The following is an 18,357-nucleotide window of genomic DNA, read 5'->3' on the forward strand; positions in this document are numbered from 1 at the left end:
CCGCAGTAAACATCCAAGATATCTCCTCTGCACCAATATTTAAAAGGATCTGAACCAAAACAGAGAGACACAGGCAGGGAAGTTATTACTGCTTTCAAGTATGTAACGGTTGCTTCTTAGAGCATACCCCTCACACTTCATAAACATGAGAACATTGCCTACCCCGGGGGAGGGAAATCAGATCTGAAGATTACAGTAATGATGTCTTAAACCGTATCAGATGATATCACATGTTAAAAGTCACAGATTACAGAGGTTCTGTGTTCACTCTCTGCGGGGGTCTCCAAACTCAGATGTATCCTGACAGCTGGTTGCTTTGCATTTTGTCCCAAAAAGGACATGGTGGATTCTTTACCCCAAAACAGCCTATTCAACAAGGATGAGTGACCCTTGAAAAGTTAACAGCTTTGGTTCACTCCAAATATGTGCTGTACCCTTTTCTCCTAACCTCTCTCTTTGCATCTGCCCACTTGTCTGATGTGAGATTGTTGCGTGGGGCCAGGATTGTGGGTGAAATTTTCAAAAGTGCCTAAGGGATTCAGACACTCAGCACTCATTGACTTTACATGGTAAATGGGCTCCTAACTTCTTTAGGTGCTTTTGGAGATCCTACCCTGTGCCTTATTTCTGTCCTGAAAGTATCTAGCAAATCTGGGTCATGAGCGGAGAACAAATAGGGGTAGATTTATAAAGGTACAAAAGCAAGTTAGGTACCAGATCCTCAAAGATATTTAGGTGCCTAACTCTCATTAAAAACCAATGGGAGTTAGGCACCTAAATACAGAAACCTATGGAAGTCAATGGCAATTAAGTACCTAACTGCCTTTTGTGCCTTTGAAGACCCCTCCCCACCCCTGCTGGCCCATAAATAAAGCAAGCAGGGGGCAGAGGGAACCAGGAGGTCCTAGAGCAGAGGTACAAGGGCTCTATGCTGCTGGGCCTGATCTCTGCAGATCCCACTGCTCTGCAGTCCCCTTTGTCTTGTGGTGTGGGTGGGTAGGATGGGGGGAGAAGAAAACTCATGTCCCCAGCAGAAGAATTTGTGAGAAACTCAGCGAGCGATGACACACAGTATCCTGACCCCTTAAGTGGGGATATCTGTCGTGTACTATACAGTAGGTTCCATATCTCTAGTATGTTCCCATTCTACACTGAAGTGCATTTCTGAGTATTAATAGCGTTATTGCTGCTTGATCCAGAAAATGTAACCAGCTCTGTTTACAGACATTTGATCAGTTACAATGCTGGTAAGTGGACATTATTTCATTGTGATGGGCAGTTGGATGGTGCAGAAAGAGAATGTTTGGTTAGCAATATCTTTGTTCCCTATGCTTACACAGAACAAAATCAAAGCAGGAGTTGTGCAGCGATCTGAGTGGTGCATGAATTCATTTATTCCAGCCTCTTGAGCACATTGCTCCCAGAGGCAATATTTTATTTTCTGCATGGAAAACGCTTCCATCTTCGCAGAAGATCAGGTGACCAATGTAATACGGCCACTCTGCTACGGGCTGGCGAGAATTGTCTGTAGGGAGTCAACACAGTGATTGATAAGTGAGTGGCTTCATCCCATGAGGTGACTGAGACAGGCATTGGGGACCCTATGACACAGCATATGTTTTGCGCCCCTAGGCCTGGACGTGCGAGCTGGGATTTTCATTTAGGGCCGCCCGGAAAGCTGGTTGAAAAATTGTGTCTACAAAGATTTCCAGGCAAATATAATTTTTTTTCTGAGTACAATTATTTTGAAACATTCTTTTCATTTTCTGACCAGCTTTAGCATCCAATTGGCTGATATTTCACTGGTACAGCAAGTTAATTACCTTGGCCCTTAATGCATGATAAAGAGTCCTAAGTTCTTTTTCTCCCTCGGCTTCTGAGTCAGCTCTTTGCTAGCCTGCAATAGACCCAACCTATACCCTCCTTCCTTGCCTTTTTTAACCCCATTACACCTCATTTCCCAGAAGCAACCAACCAGCCCTGTTCTGGAGAAGGACCCGGCAAGCAGGTGCTGGGCATCATCTGGTCACATTGGGACTGATCAGTTGAAAGAGCTCCAATGCTTAATTTGTAATGAAAGAGGTTCCGGGGCTCAAGCAATTATGTGCCAGGGCTGAAGCAAATTTTTTTTTTAGTTTCATAATTGATGCACCAAGCCTACAGTTGCCGAGGCTATGAACTGCCATGCCCAGAGGCACTGGGGCTCAGTCCTGGCAAGCCCTGGCACAAATTGAGCACTGGACAGGTCATAATGGTGAGGATCTTTTGAGAGTTTCTCAGAGCAGGAAATGGGGTTCATTCCAGGCCAGATTCCAGACCGTCGCCTACCCCAGGTGTCAGCTGCCGGAAACCTTCTCAGGTCCTCAGATCAGTGCTGCTTCCTGCCCATTTCCTCAAGCTCCTGTAGTTCGACCACAGTGCATCTGGCTCCATTTGGCTTTGAAAAGAGGCAGTCCCATTTTCTATAGGCGGTGAACTGCTGCTAGAGGCAGACACAGGATGTGTGAGGGAGATTCTAATTTCATTATTCTTCACTGTTGTCAGAAAATGCCCAGTTTGTTGTCATTTCTTGGGCAAAAGTGGTCAAAAGAGACACTATCAAATAACAATAGGAAAGGTTTAGAAAGACAAAATAATTAGAAATATAAAAAGCTTCTTTGGTTTTTCTTTTGGTAGGGGAATCCATACCAGTTTCTCCTCTAAAGCCATAAAAATCTCGCTACTGGCACTGAGTGAATAGTGGAATCAGTTTCTCACAAATATATATGTGAATCCAAAACTCATGGGGCTTATAAATAACTATCCCTGGGTGACAGGCCTGGTTCCTTAAGTCTATATTTGTTTAAACTCCTCCCTCAAGCTGGCAGAGCTCAGTTTCCATCTTTGAATCACACGTGCAATAACATCCCTGCTATATTCAGGTTCCTTAGAAGAAAGTGCAGGCATGTGGTATGCTGGGTATGACCCACACAAAGAATTACTATACATCCCAAGAATGGGGCTTGGTCTGGCTGTTTGTGCACCGCACCTCCCACCCCATGGAAGCCAGTTGTAAGCCCAGTTCTGACAACATGTCACCAGGTGTGTTGTCTCTTTAACAGAAGGCCCAGGTACAGCACATCACTGTTTTGAGTCCAGTCCTTTAAGGACAGGCATTCTGGGAGTTGTCGTTCCCAGGGACCATGTGACAGCAGGCTGGACACATGGCCTGCTGGGAAAGGGTGCAAGACTATATAAAGTCAGTTTCCCCTGGGGAATGGAGGGAAGCCAGTGATAAGGGCAAGATGTGGTCTGGGCTTACTCCAGTAAGGGAGAGCTGGATGTGGTTTGCTAGTGGACGCTGTTCGGGGACCTGGGTCTAGACACTCCCCACTGGGACAGAGCTTGTAAGGAGTTGTGTGGCAAGAAGCCTGTGTGGTGTCTCAGGACCGGAAAGCCAACCTGCAAGGCTCTATCCTTTGTACACTAGCTTGATCAGAGCTAGAGCGAGTATGTCTCCTTGAGCTGGAATTTATACCACCTGCTTGAAGTGTAGACACAGCCACAGGATCTTGTCTTAATAGGCAAATGTAAGGGCTGAATAATTCCACCTGTGTACACTTATTTCAGAGTAAGGGTACCTTATTCTGGTTTCGCTTAATCCACTTCCAAAGGCACTCATATTTCAGAATAAGCATGTCCACACATGAAGTTATTCAGGAACAGCTGTTGCTCTTTGAACTCACACCCTACCTTAATCTGAATTAATGTTCAAGTATAGACAAGCCCTTTAAATTGGTTCAGTTGTGTTCCTGTGATTTACAAGGAAAGCCTCTCTAATTTATCTTGTAGTGAAGCATATGATTAGAGGAGGCTAAGTATGTCTGCAGGCCATCTGTCATCCTAAAGTCCCCTTTTCTCTAATGCTTTGTTCCAAATGCTAAATACAAACCATTTTGTTTTAAGAAGACAACCAATCACAGGTTCCTGAAAAGAAGCAATACCAGTGCCTGACACCCCGTCAGGGCTGCAAGATGATAGGCAGTTGCTATACGCAGGCCAATGTGCCCAGGTCCCAGTTTAAAAATGGAAGAATTGTGAGATTCCACCCCCGAGGCAGGTGATGCAAGAGGCCAAGTATTGGCTGGGTTTGCACTCAGAAACCAGACAGAGGTCAAAGAGGCAGCTCACCCTGAAACAATGACAGCAGATTCTTCTCTGCCGTTTGTGCAGCCAATGCTGCAATTCCAAAAGGAACACACCATGTCAGTGGTGGACTAGTGCCATATTGCATCCAGGGCAAGCTTTGTAGCCAAAATTTACATCATCTGTCAGAAGAAAGACAGACTTTTAGATGTAATGTTTGAAAACAGACATTTAAACTAGATGGAACACCAAAGTACAGGAGTGCCCATCAAGGCATGTATTTTTCCCTTCTAGATTAACAAGCCTATAGCCTGTGACCCAGGGACATTGGGTGGGGTGGGTCAGTGCTATGAAGTGGCACCAAGCATTCTCTGTCTCAGGTTCTTGCCTGACTGGGTCTTGCTCACATGCTCAGGCTCTAACTGATCGCCATATGTGGAGGTCAGGAATGAATTTTTCCCCAGGTCAGATTGGCAGTGATGTTGGGTCTCTCACTTAATTATTTCCTGTCCATTGCAGGGGCCTCGAGCCCTGGTGAACCTCAGTCCTTCCTGTGGCACATAATAAACTAGTCTCCATGGGTGTCATTTCCATTGTTGGGTTTATTGTGCAGGGGATGGATGGAGTTGGTGGCCTGCGAGACACAGGAGATCAGACGACACAATCAGGTGGTTCCTTCTGGCCTTAAACACTATGCCTCTAAGAGAGGGGTCTTGAATCACCATGAGGGCCGCATGAGGACTAGTACATGGACCCGAGGACTGCATCACTGACACCTCCCCTCGCTGCCCCCAGCCCTGGCCTTTCCATGAGGCCCCACTCCTGCCCAGCCTCTTCCCACCTCTTCCCTGCCCTCATTCCAACCCCTTCCCCAAAGTCTCCACCCCCATCTCCGCCCCTCCCTTCCCTTATTCCAGTCTCTTCCCCAAATCCCCGCCTCTTCTCCGCCTCCTCCTCTGAGTGTGCAGCTCCCCGCTCTTCCCCCTCCCTCCTGGAAAGCGCTAAGCTCTGCCAAACAGCTGTTTGGTGGCAGGAAGCACCTGGAGGTAGGCAGAGGAGCAGGGACGTGGCACACTGGAGAGGGAAAAGGGGTGGCGGGTGAGGGGAGCTTGGTGGTGGCAGGAAATAACTCAGGGGGGGCACGGAGATCTTGGCAACTGCAGCAAATAACTCCTCGGGCCGCGTGTTTGAGACCCCAGCTCTAAGATATGTCTCTAACAACCAACATGAGACACTGGTCACATATAAGTAATCTACTTGTTTTTATGTGCCTGGGCAGAGTTAGCCACCAACAAATATTTACATTGGCTGGAAAAGTCATCAACAACCTGAACAAAACCATTATTCAAACAATGAACAGAGATATACAATACAGTCTCTGATCTCCAACCCCCCAGATCTGGCACAAAATCAGTTGGCAGATGGGAGGAAAACCTGTTGCAAAAACACAACAGTTTAAGCTTTTTGTGTTTGTGGGAGCCCTAAATGAAGACATTTTCATTGTGACTAACAGAGAAATCAGAGGTAAGCAAGACAGGTTCAGAAAGGTGTCTGATACCTATGACAATGGTGGTTCATGGACAGAGAGGACTTGTGCTATACTATGATCATGTTCAGGCAGGAGCAGATTACATTATTCTAAGTGTAGTACCACGTTATGCAAAGTCACACACTAGAACTCGTTTGCCTTCATCAGCATGAGGAAACCTGGAGGGCTAGGCCATCTCCAAGTCAAAGCATCCCCAAGTGAAGGCAATGGAGCTACACCAGAGATGAGTTAGTGCAGCGGTTCTCAAATCATGGATCAGGATCCCAAAGTGGGTCATGATCCCATTTTAATGGGGTTGCCAGGGCTGGCATTAGACTTGCTGGGGCCGGGGCTGAAGCCCAATCCCCACTGCCCAAGGGCTTCAGCCCTGGGCGGCTGGGCTCAGGCTTTGGCTTTAGCTCTGGGTGGCAGGGCTCAGGTTATAGGCCCCTCACCCAGGGCAGAAGCCCTTGGGCTCAGGCTTTGGGCCCCCAAACCAGGGAAGTGGGGTTGGGATGAGCTCAGACTTCAGTCCCCCCTCCTGGGGTCATGTAGTAATTTTTGTTGTCAGAAGAGGGTTGCTGTGCAATGATGTTTGAGAACCCCTGAGTCAGTGATTTGCAGTTGCCTCCATTTTTGCATGCTGAACCCTTAACAGGACCTGAGATGCAGACAGGGCGGAGCGCCCACTCAGAATATAAGGCCCCTATAGGTGTAAAATTGAGGAGCCAAAAACCAAGGCAGCCCCAATCACTATTCATGTCTGAAGATCTTGGCTTGTGTTTTTGGAATGTGAGGTCATTATAATAATTGTTCTTGTGCTTTACTGACTCAAAGCACCATGCCAGCATTTGCTTGTTAATACTCCCCACAGCATTGTGAGGTAGGTAAATATTATCGCCTTTTACAGTTCAGAGAAATCAAGGCACAGAGAGGTTCAACATCACAGAAAAAGTCACTGTGCAACGTGGATGGCTTACCTGGTGAGCATTAGGTTCACCTTTGCCTTTGCCTGGCAAATTGGTCCTCTCAGTCCACAGCAGATGAAAGTCCAACACAAAGGACTTCCAGAAATAATCCTTCACATTTCCACTGGTTAAGTCCTTCCCCTGGACTGCAGAGATTCCATACCAGGATTTAGCCACCGTTTTGAAGGCCTCAGAAGCCCGTTACCCTCCTCAGGCTCTGCACTGGTCTCACCCCTTGAAGCAGGGCTTCTTCCCATCCTCCCTAGAAATTTCAGACACTAAATGAGAACAGATTCCCATTCCAGGCCTCCAATGGTCAAACAGCATGTGAGCAACTCCTTCTTCCAAGAATCTTGGCTCAACACCAGTGCTAGGTTCCTACACATGAACTCTTCCCTAATAACTTAATCAGAGCCCAATGCAGAAAGAAAGCTCTTCTGTAGCTTGCACCGTTCCCTCTTACCTGAAGCTGCCTCTATGCACCTCTTTCATAACTCAAAACTAACAATGCAACATGTGTTCCCGAGAGTCAAAAAATCATTCACATACTGGGAAACTTGGAAGACTGTAACGGCACCAGTGATGTAGACTACAAAATTTTACAAGGGGTTAGGAGAAAACTTTCTCTGGGGGCAGAGGTTATCCCATAACTTTGCTGCAAGGTTTCTTGTACCTTCCACTGGAGTAGGGGAGAGTGACCACTGTCAGTGACAGGATAGTATACTATATGGAGCATTGGCCTTCTCCAATATGGCAATTCCAGGCATAATAGCATTGTGAATGGGAAATAAGACTGAGTCCGTATGTCATCCCTGGTCTCTTTCCAGAGAACTGCAACTATATGCAGCCTGTTACTCAGGGTTTGTAGCAAAGTGACTATTCAGCCTTAAGAGAAATGTTCTGATGCCCTTATTGATATTGAATCGTATTCTGCTCCAAGAATAGTTCCCTTTAAATCCATCAACTTAAATATGTTGAACATCAGTAGCTGGCCCTTAATTCCTCACATGTATCACACAGAGCCAGGTTCTAATATTCTTACTCATGTCTAGCAGTAACGTGATGTCAATGTGACTAGATGTGGAGGAAGGAGCAACTGAATAGGAGTAAGGCCTTTGGAATTCGGCCCATCTGTAGCCTGAAACTGAATATCTGAAAATAAAGTGTGTATTCCAAATATCACGTGTCTTGGCTAACTTTGCAACTCCAGACCTGGTAAATAGTCAAGCATTAATGCTTTTTTAGAGGTTTTATGCCAATAAATCTTTCTGGAATATCAGAGGATAGTGAGCCCGAAGGGACACAAACCTAGTACAAGTGAACGTCTTGAATATTAGTTTAAATTTTTAGTGGTTTTTTCCCCCAGCATTTTCCCACTTTGGCTATTAAAATCTTCTTGGTCTCTTTATTTTATTGGTTGAAGCTATATCCCTATTTCAAATACGAATTTCAACGAAAGAGGAATACACAAGAACCTAATTTCTTTTTTCAGTTCTGGACAAGCAGTCTGTAATTAGAGACTATTGAACTGAGGACATGAAATAACGTCCTCTAGAGTGAATGAGTTCTTCTTCTGTCACAACATCATATAAACTTGGTGATCTGGACTCTACTACTGAGTTATTAGGTTTCTCTTTTTCTTTTCATTGCACCTTCATGTCACTATTTCAAAAGACAGTTCTTTTTCTCTTACAACTTTAAAACCAATTTACTGCATCTGAAGCTCAATGCAACATTAAAAGAGGTTTAAAGGAGGGAAAAATGCTAAATTAAGTCTAATTCCTGCCTAGCATATATACATATTTTTAAGTAGTATAGCATTTCAGTAAATGGCTTCCCTAGAGATTTTCTCCCAAGACCATAGCCACATATACATTTCAAAGATATTTTTTAAATATCAATAGAGTATTAGAAATAGAGAACACCAATTTGACAGAGACACAGCATGGTGCTCAATATAGAATGGTTGCACTGACATATTTTCTACCAGTTTGAAGGGTTTTTATCTGTTAGAGAGATTTCCTCTACCTATAAGACCTGATTACTCCTTTTATGCTGGTGTAACTGCTCTGGAGTCAATAGTGTAACACTACCATCAAGCCAGGGTAGCAGAGTGCTAATCAAGCTCATAATGAGGAATTCTGGTTCAAACTGATTAAATTATTTGTTCCGATGAGATTAGACAAGGTGTAAACGCAATAAATATTAAGGGAAAATAAGTTGACAGAATGTTGAAGGGATTAAGGATAAAATTTTCAGAGGTACCTAGGTGATTTTAATCCCTTTTGAAAATGGGACTTAGGTGCCTTTGAAGATTTTTACCCCTAGCCTTTACTGACCACTAGTGGTCCATATCACTGGCATGCCGGAAGATAGCACCCCAGCTGCAGAATTCCTTAGCTACATTTGAGGACATCACACATGTTGCATAATCCAGCAGCAGCTTTCCTTCTGAATCAAGAGAACCCAAGAATGCTATGACTTGTTTATTTTGCTTTGAGAACTATCATGCCATAGCCCCATTCTCTCAGACTGTTGCAGCCTCATATAGCTGAAGAACCATGTTTTTTAAATATTTAAGGGGAGCAGGGTCTCTTAAAAGCCCCGGTCCTTTCTAACCTGCCACTAGCTCTTCCTGTCATCTGCTCACTATCTGCTGAGATGCATGTGGAACAGCCATGCATTTTTTCAGCAAAAACAGGGAGGAGCAGCTCAAGTGAGAATGGCTGAGACTTTCCTGTTCTTCCAATCTGAATGAGTATTAGTGCATCATAGGAGAGAGTAAATGGCATCTTTAAAAACCAATGTCTATTGAACTGAGATAGAATCAGAGGAACAGATCTTGAGAAGCCACTATGAAAAGATAGTTGAGACGTAAGAAACCAGTAAATTCTAAATACTTGATGTAGGACCAACATGCAACGAAGATCTAGCATGTTTTAAACCCTGATATGGAAAAGGAAGATTGAAAAAGCCAATTCTATTTTGGGATTGTGTCAAGCTGTTGGTATCACTTTCACACACATTTTGAGGGCTGCTCATCATGTGACTTCTCTTTACCTTGAAGATAAGCCCATCAAGGACTAAGATCCAAGGAAGCTGTAATGTCCTCTTGTTCTTGTACTTACCTGATCAGATTTTAGTTTGTTTATCAAAGAGGTCTCATGGGGGGACAATTTCCATCAGTCCAGAAAAAGTTTCTTCACCCTCTAAAGAAATCCATTGTTCTTGTGGCTGCTGAATCTTGGAGTCCTACCAGCACATGAAATATAAGAATACAAAAGTCTAAGGAATGGAAGTTACGAGGGAAGAACGGGAGATGGAAGGCATTCTGCCTACTTCTGACTTCTCAGCCACCATCTGCCTTCTCTGGGGGTGCTCACTTGGAGGTAGATCATTTCAAGAGAATTTTCAAGTGAAGTGTGAGACATGCAGCCAGTCATAAATATTTAACTCCCAAGATTTTAGACTTTAGAGATTAAACATGAAGGCCAAGATAAAAACACAATCTCAAATTTTATTAAGGCAAGAAGTCCTCATGGGGATTTTTTTTTACAAGAACTCTTCTATAAATGGTAAAATAAACACATTCTCTGCTAGTCCAAATGGGTGATGCTCCAAAGGAAATAAGCGCAATTGTTTACAGTGGGGATCTACCCATTTAGAGTAGCAGAGAATCTGGCCCATTGTTCTTAGTAATATCAAGGTCCATTAAATGAATGTAGTCCTTATGAATGCTGTCCCATTGACAGCTCAGGAACTGAGAGTCTTCTTGCATCAAGGACTGTTCTGGACCAGCAGCACAAGTGTAACTTACTGTGTGAGTGTGTGCTATGTCTCCATCTTTATCAAATTCACAGAGGATGTAAATTTATTACAACTCTTAGCTGAGCTTGGCTCTGGCTCTGGAAGTTCCAGCTTCAGTCTTGGTCAGCCAAGATGGCAGCCATGGCATAAGTGTCTCCAAAACTGCCCTGCTAGTATGTCTCAACCGTGAGTGGGAGTGGGACATAGATGAGCCTCATTGTCCAGCCAGTCTCTAGCTGCTGAGCTGACCGCCATGAAAAAGATTACTTGAAATACGATGTGGACACTTGTCCATTTGGAACAAAACAGAAGCCTCCAACTCACTCCAGACAGGACAATGAATTGGCAGTAGATTATTGTTATTACTGACATGGTGGGGGTGTCAGTGTAACCCATACACCTCCTGGGTGTGGTGTTCTGTCCCATCTAGTGGCACTGGGCGAGGGAGAGGGAAAGAGATTATGAGTCTGCTCTATAGACATAACTAACAGCCAGTTGGCTTTTAGCTCATGCAGTAGAGGCTTATGCACTAAGCTCTTGAGATCCCAAGTTCGATTCCACCTGGTGACAACCAGGATCTGTCAGTGCTACATCAGGACCAGTGCTCTAGAGACATGAGAGTCTGCGACTCACTACCAAGTCCTGCAGCTATCTTTTCCGCCATTTGAGTTTGATCTGCCCACAAGAACACTTTGCTCTGAAACTGTTAGCTTACATTCAAACTGTGCATTGAAGACTTTACAAAGCGCTCTGGGATCCCTCTCTGTGTGCTTTATTAAATGGATATTAATATAATACATGCTATATTATTCATAACGCTGTAATTTCTGTTATTGTTCCTTGTGGGCTTGTATTGAGCTTGCAAGAGACAACTTTACTTCGCAGCCTGCCTTTGTTCTCATAGGCCACAATAGTTTTGGAAGAAAGAAACTTATTAGACCTTCTAATCCGTCATTTACCTGCCAGGATGGGATAGAGTCCCTTGTTGGAGACTTTATGGAAGATGATGCGCCCAAGGCACTGAATTGAGTCAGGATGTGCAGATTCTATTCTTGCCTCTGTCATTGATTTCATGTGTGAATTTTTGGAGAAGTCATTTAATCTTTCAGGGAGGGAAACTGAGGCACAATCTGTAACCTGAGGATAATAGTTCCAGTTTTTCATCTCACACTTTGAGATCTGCAGACCAAAATGGCTCCTGAAGTGCTGAGTATTATTTACTATTCTGTTAAATTGAGACTAGACCTGATCTCTTTTATTCTCTCCATTTTATAGTCTTTCAGATTACAAAGAGAATTCAGGAATGACTTGATAGTTTAGGCTCTCCCTGCACCAGGAACAAAGGATAAGTAGCTATCTATTTCATAAGCCTAGAGAGACTTCTAACCAGAACTGTGAGAGCTTAAGAAAACCTACCTGGCAGGCAAGTTCTCTCTTTTTAAAACAGCATTTAAGCTCACAGGACAAGGGAGAGCTTAATTTAAAGTCAAATAGGAAATCTTTGAGGAAAACAAAGAACTGAAATGTGTATGCCTTGTTGTGAGTATAACAGGCGCGCAATCTTTTTCTTTCTTCCCTTCATCCGGTTTTACCCTGTAATGCTGTATGACAATTGAATCTCCCACTCTGGTATAAGGCAATATATTAATGTTGACAGTCTTCAGGCTCGCTCTGTATCTCAGCCATTACCAAAGGCTCTGGCATGAAGTTCACAGTCTTTCTCAGCAAGCCTAAAGGTGCTTATTTGCTATAGCTCATATTTCTTGCCTTTTCTCTACCCAAACCAATGCATAATTGGCTTAGGGTGAGGCCAGCACAAGCTTTAGCCCCACCACTTAAGCTCCAGTGACCACGAATGGGGTTTTTCAAAAGTGCCTAAGTGACTTAAATGCACAAGTCCCATCCAGTTTCAATGGGCCATTTGCACCTAACTCTTTTAGGTGCTTTTGAAAAATACATCCAGAGACAAGAGCTGGACTCTAATGGATCTGAGTGGTGGTCTCTCTGTGCTAGCCCCTCACATAAGTGAATTTCACCTGGGTACTGAAACTAATCAGAAAATGGGGTTTTTGAGGGAAAATCTGATTTCTTTTGGTGGAAAAATAAGAAATCTTAGGTTAAAAAACAAAATAAGTTGATTTGGAAATACTACTGGGGTACCACATGCCCTCATTCTCCTTTATGGGCCAGGATTTATGGCAGGACTGTGCTTCCCATGATGTTCTATGATCTCCCTTCCTGGCGAGCCACTGTGGTGGACCATAGGAACCCCGTGGCTGCGGTTCATCCTGAGAGATGTAGTCCTGCTTCAGAGCTGGAAATACATAATAGCAGCAAGGTAAGTAGCTGTAAATAAAACTTCAACAAGAACTTAATTTACAATGGTGTGACAAGTTACTCTTCCCATTCCCCGTGTTCTGTTTTCCTAGTGTACGGTACCTAAATCCTGTGTCTCTCAATAGAGATGGGTCAATTAGTTTTGGATAAAATACTGACCTGAGCTTTCACTCAAAACCCAAGAGATCTTGAAATGAGGCATTTAAGACAATGTGGATATGCTTTTTAAAGCTTAATCCTGAACCTCTGGGGAAATGTGATTGGGGTGCCTGCCCTTCACTGGCAGAAAAGGAGTTAAAAGCAGCCCTAGGGAGACTGCACGGGAGGCAGCCAATCAGAGGAGGGCAGAAGGGAGAAGCCAATCAGGGCCAAGTAGCCCCATATAAAAAGGGAGCTGCAAGGCAGAAGAAGGCAGTTCTCTGCTGGGAGCCCAGGACGGACGGACGGACGGACGGACGGACGGACGGACGGACGGACGGACGGACGGACGGACGGACGGACGGACGGACGGACGGACTGACTGACTGACTGACTGACTGACTGACTGACTGTGTCCCTGAAGGGTCAAGAGAACTGCCAGCACCCTGGATAGAGCAGTGCTGCAAACAGGGAGCCAGAGACTGCTCCTGGCTGGCTGCTGGGGGGTTGCAGGCTGAGGACCTGATACAAGGGTAAAGAGGCTGTGAGAGCCACGTAGGAAGTGGTAAGACCATGGACTGCAGTTTGCTATTGATGAGAAGTGGTTGAACAGCAGACTGCAGGTGCCCTGGAAGTGTTGGCACGGCTGGAGGGCTGTGTTGCTGAAGAGGATGCCATGGTCCTTGGAGAGACATGGGTCCAAGAGCAGGAGTCCTGGTGGCAATGCACCACCTGAAGGGGGTGCACTCCACCACAGAGCTAATTCCCAAGACAAGCTGAGGAGGTGCCAGAGTGGTGAGTGAACCCATTATGGGGGGAAAGATGCTCCTATTCTATTTTTGGCCTAACCAGAAGCCTGGTTCCACACAAGCATGTTCCTTTGGAAGTCCCAGCCCAGTATTGCTGATCCAAAAGGTTATCCTGTTCTTTATTGGCAGAGCAAATGAAGTCTAACACCCCTGGATGGTGCCTGTCCATCTGGATGTGGCATTCCAAAGTTATCACATTCCAATCAGTTCCAAATCTTCAGGGAATGTTCTAGACATCACTGGGCACTAGCCTGTTGGTTTTTTGTGTGTGCAAATCAGAACACCAGAAAAAGCCTGATTTGTCAGAAATCAAGGCCTCCAGGCTGCCTTGTGGTGCAGGCAAAAGAATCTCTCCAGTGCCCCCTGTTGCTACCTACACAGAGCAGAGGCAGCAGTTTATTTTGCTGTGGGGGGAAACTGTCTGTGGTCTGGACTCTAGCAGAAATAAGACAGCCTTACAGGGAGAGTTGTGGGGACTTGGGGAGGGGAAAGTGGAGTGTAGGGTGAAAATTGGGGGTAGGGTGCAGTGTGAGAAACCAGCAGGGACCAGAGGGATGGCTCATTGAGTGTGCGGAGGGGGGAGGCAGGGACCCATAATGGGTGATTTTGGGGGTGGGAGATGGGACACAGAACCTCTGGCTTGGAGGAGTAAATGGCACCCAATGGTATGGGAGAGGTGATTATTGTGGGCAGAACCCTTGGCATGAGGTAGGAAGACTTGCAGGGTGTCCTGAAATAGAGGGATGGGAGAGTGGTATACAGGAGCCTATGGAGGGATCCAAGGAGGCCCTGCTTGGCTTATAGGTGCTGAAAAGTATCTAAACCCCCCTCCCCCCAAAATATGGTGTATCTGGAGACCTGGATTGGGAATTGAGACCCCCATGGCCCTAGGCAACTTACAAACACACAATAGAGACCCTGCCCTAAATAGTTAACAATCTAAGTGCCCACAGTTCAAAAAGGATGTTGATAACTTGGAGAGAGTTCAGAAAAAAGCCAAGAGTTACCATTTCATGCTATTATGCCTAGCGCAAATGCAGCCACTTCCAACTGTACAAAGCACTGTGCTATCCTAACTTCAATGGAGTTTATCAGACAGGTGCTGCAAGATTAAATAGACTCAGAAATCCTAAGTATGGAAAGAAGTTTTGCCTTAAAGTGGTGCATTATTTCTCTTCCCATGGTCTATTGTATCTGATTCTTTCTGTGTCCTGGGCTGACCCTAATGTGATTTGTTGTGGATTTTACACAATAATGCTATGTTGAGGGTGGGCGGGGGCGGTTTGGACAATTTCTTGATTTGTAACAACACTCATTTGCTGCCCATTAGTGTTTCTGAAAACAAGCTGTGCCAAGACTCAGGGTACCAATAATTTTTCAGCAGGCTGTAATTGCCTGTTGCACTACAATGCTAGAGGTTGGGATGGTATTCTTTTATTCTAACTTGAGAAAGCAGGAAGAGACTACTCTCTCCCCTAACCCACCTTTTGTAGCAAGGAAGAGAGTGGCCTCTCTACCCTAAAGTCTGTGCCAATAAACACTGAAGGTTTTGGTGATGTGAGCAACTGTCAACTAAGAATTTGACCAAAGTTGTGCCCTGTGTACACCCATGGTCAAAGAGCCATCAGTGACCTGGGTTAGAGTTGAATCAAAATTATGCTAAGCTAAGATTCTCTATCCCAGTTCTCTTTTCTCCTGAGCCACCCACTCCCACCTCCTTCATCTATCTGCTTTAACAAAAGAACTGAAAAGAATCATCATGAATGTGTACATTGGTGCAGTGTTGCAGAGTGTCTATGTGGGCGCATTATCTGCAGACCCTGTCAGAAGGTCCACTGGGACACGTGGGGCCATTTCTTTGTTGGCTGAAATTATTTCAATAGTTGCTGGGTATCTGTGGGAAAAACTTCCAAAACTCATGGGTCTGCAGATTATAATGGGAGTGAAAAGTTTCAATCCTCCATTAAAGAAACCATATAATTTAGACAACCAACCACACAATAAACACAAAGTTGATGGTGAAGTGACTAGTTCATCAACAAGCCCATAAGATGAACATTATTTGGTGAATATTTATCATAAATCCCTTTAAAGAATTCATATTGAAGAAGCACCTAAAGACTCCTGTCCTAGTTGGAGTCCCTTTACACTGGATGCTATATAAACTTCCAGGAAGACAAGTTCCCTACCATAAAGAGCAATCAGATTAGACTAGTTCATGAATGACTCTCTAGCCAAAAAAGGGATATTATTTGCATTGTATACTATTCAAAATGAGGAATTGGTTGAACAATTAATAAGTATGCATGGCTTTAATTTCTAAGTTTCACAATCATAGGCTATAGACTTAATCTCCTGTGCCTAGTGACACATGAGGCAACCCATTGCTCTCTGTCGAGAACAAGATGTTTAATTCCACCATAATTCATTTCCATGATGGCAGCATTCTTTGTAATCCTCCTGCAATAGGTCACTTTTCTTTATCCTCTGTCTTCTGTGAAAGTAGAATGAATTATATTGTGAAAATAGAAAAGATTAAAGAAATGTTGTATGTACCTTTAAGCAGAAATAAGAAATGTTGAAATACAGGTGCCAGGAAAAGAAACATTAAGCATAAACAAGGGTGCTAATGGCGAAACATTAACAGAAGATCGGTAATAGTTAGTAAGGAAATTATGCATGCCTAGCCCAGGTAAATTTATCAGATTCTGCTTCCTTTGTTATCTTGCTTAGTGCTTGCCCTTTTATCTGTATAAATAAGATAGTTTTTGTCTTGCATGGTGCTCACATTATCTGGGTGTATTAGCAGAGCGCTGTGCTAATAAAACAGAGTGGTCTGACAAACTGTGAGTCCTGAGTCTAAATTTGACACTTCTCCTACCTGGAGGTAGAAGACAGATGTGCTTTCTATTTTTCTCACAGCAGCCTACTGACATGACTCAATCAGCCTCATTGGTTAACCAATCTTTCCAGCTGAGTCCCAAGATTCTTCTTACACAAAGCTAGTGAAATATGTTCTGATTCCTCTTGTGTAATTCCATCATCTGCCACACTTAATCAGCAGACAGTAGTGCCAGGAAGAAAATAGTCTTGTACAATCTCATTTTGGTATGTAGATGCATCATCTTACTCTTCCAGGTGTTTGACAAACGAGAAAATGACCCACTAGCTTTGCTGATTCTTGCCTTCACTTCATTAATGAGCTGGATATTAGCAGCTATTGTACTTTAGAGAGACAAAGTCATCAGTTCTTCCTTCCTCTTCTATGTCAATCACACATCTGTCAGTGTTGACAGCATTCTCTCCTTTCTCCATGATCTTGGTCTTCTGCATATTGATGCTAAATCCCACTTCTGCTTCTGCTTTTATGCTCATAAGAGTCTTTTGACTACATCCAAGTTTTTATCCAGCATAACTAGAACATCTGCAAAACCCATCTCACAGCTCCTTTGCCCAGACAATACCAGTGTCTGTGATAGACAACCAGTTGTTGCCAAAAAGTCTGACGATCCTAGAGAATTAGGTGGAAGTGAAACACTTCTATCTTCTCCAGTATAAAAGCCCTATATAGTCTTGGTTCCTTGCAAAGCTTCCTGCAGTCTGCTGAGACGTTCATTATGCATGCCTTGCTGCTTCTCTCCCCTGCCTCACCCCACACACCCACCCTTTTGAGGAACTTGTTATTTCAATGCTTACTTCATTGCCTTTTTTTAAATGCTGACTCAGTGGAGGAGGGAATCCCACTCATCAGAGAGGGACTTGAAATAGCACAGCTGCTATTACTGCACTAGTCTCAGCCCATAGAATCATCATTCCTAGATTAATTTTTGTAGGCTTGAATAAGGATCTGAGGTGGAGATGACCTGAGATTGAGGGATACTTTTCTTGGATGTTCCTCTTACTTTCTGAAAAGATCCTTAGCACCAGAACTGGTTTTGCTTGTAGAAGATCTGGACTCTTGTCACTTAAGTTCTGGCAGAATGCAAATGGAGGAGATGTGAATTACACTCTTACTACTTAAATGCTTTCATATTTCCACTGCCTTGGCCGTTGGAGGCTGGGAGCAGCAAACTCGGCCCACGGGAGTGGGAAAAGGCATGTCTGTAGCACAGCAATGATGAGCTTTGAAGGGAGTTCCACCACCCTACCAGCTGAGGAGGAATCAGGTGTGCCCTAAGTCAACCAGGATGCTGGGGCTGATGAGGGGGGAAACAGAGGAGAATCCTTGGGGTTCAATGAGAAATGCTCTCCAGGAGGAGAATACAGTAAAACATATTATGTAGCACCATTCTTCCAGACAGACACTAAAGAGTTTAGTCAAATGTTATTGGGTCATTTGCCAATCACTGAAATGCAGTGACACCTGGGCTGGAATGCAGCAGCCATGATGCATCAGCAATTCTACACTGCCCTTCCATAGCACAGGGAGACCAAAAATTGCATCTCTAATGCTCACAGATTGAATGTTCAAGTGAACTCATGGTCTATATATCCTAGTCCCTTTGCCTACTTTCATCTACTTTGTCTTCCCTCATGTCGTCATGTTTTAATCCCTCATCCTTCATGAAGTGAAGTATTTGCATAATTCTCGGAATAATCCACTGAAGTCAGAGGAGCTAGTCAAAGTTATGGGGCTGGCTGCACC

Source organism: Chelonoidis abingdonii, chromosome 9 (assembly GCF_003597395.2).
Source record: "Chelonoidis abingdonii isolate Lonesome George chromosome 9, CheloAbing_2.0, whole genome shotgun sequence".
NCBI classification, from domain to species: Eukaryota; Metazoa; Chordata; order Testudines; family Testudinidae; genus Chelonoidis; species Chelonoidis abingdonii.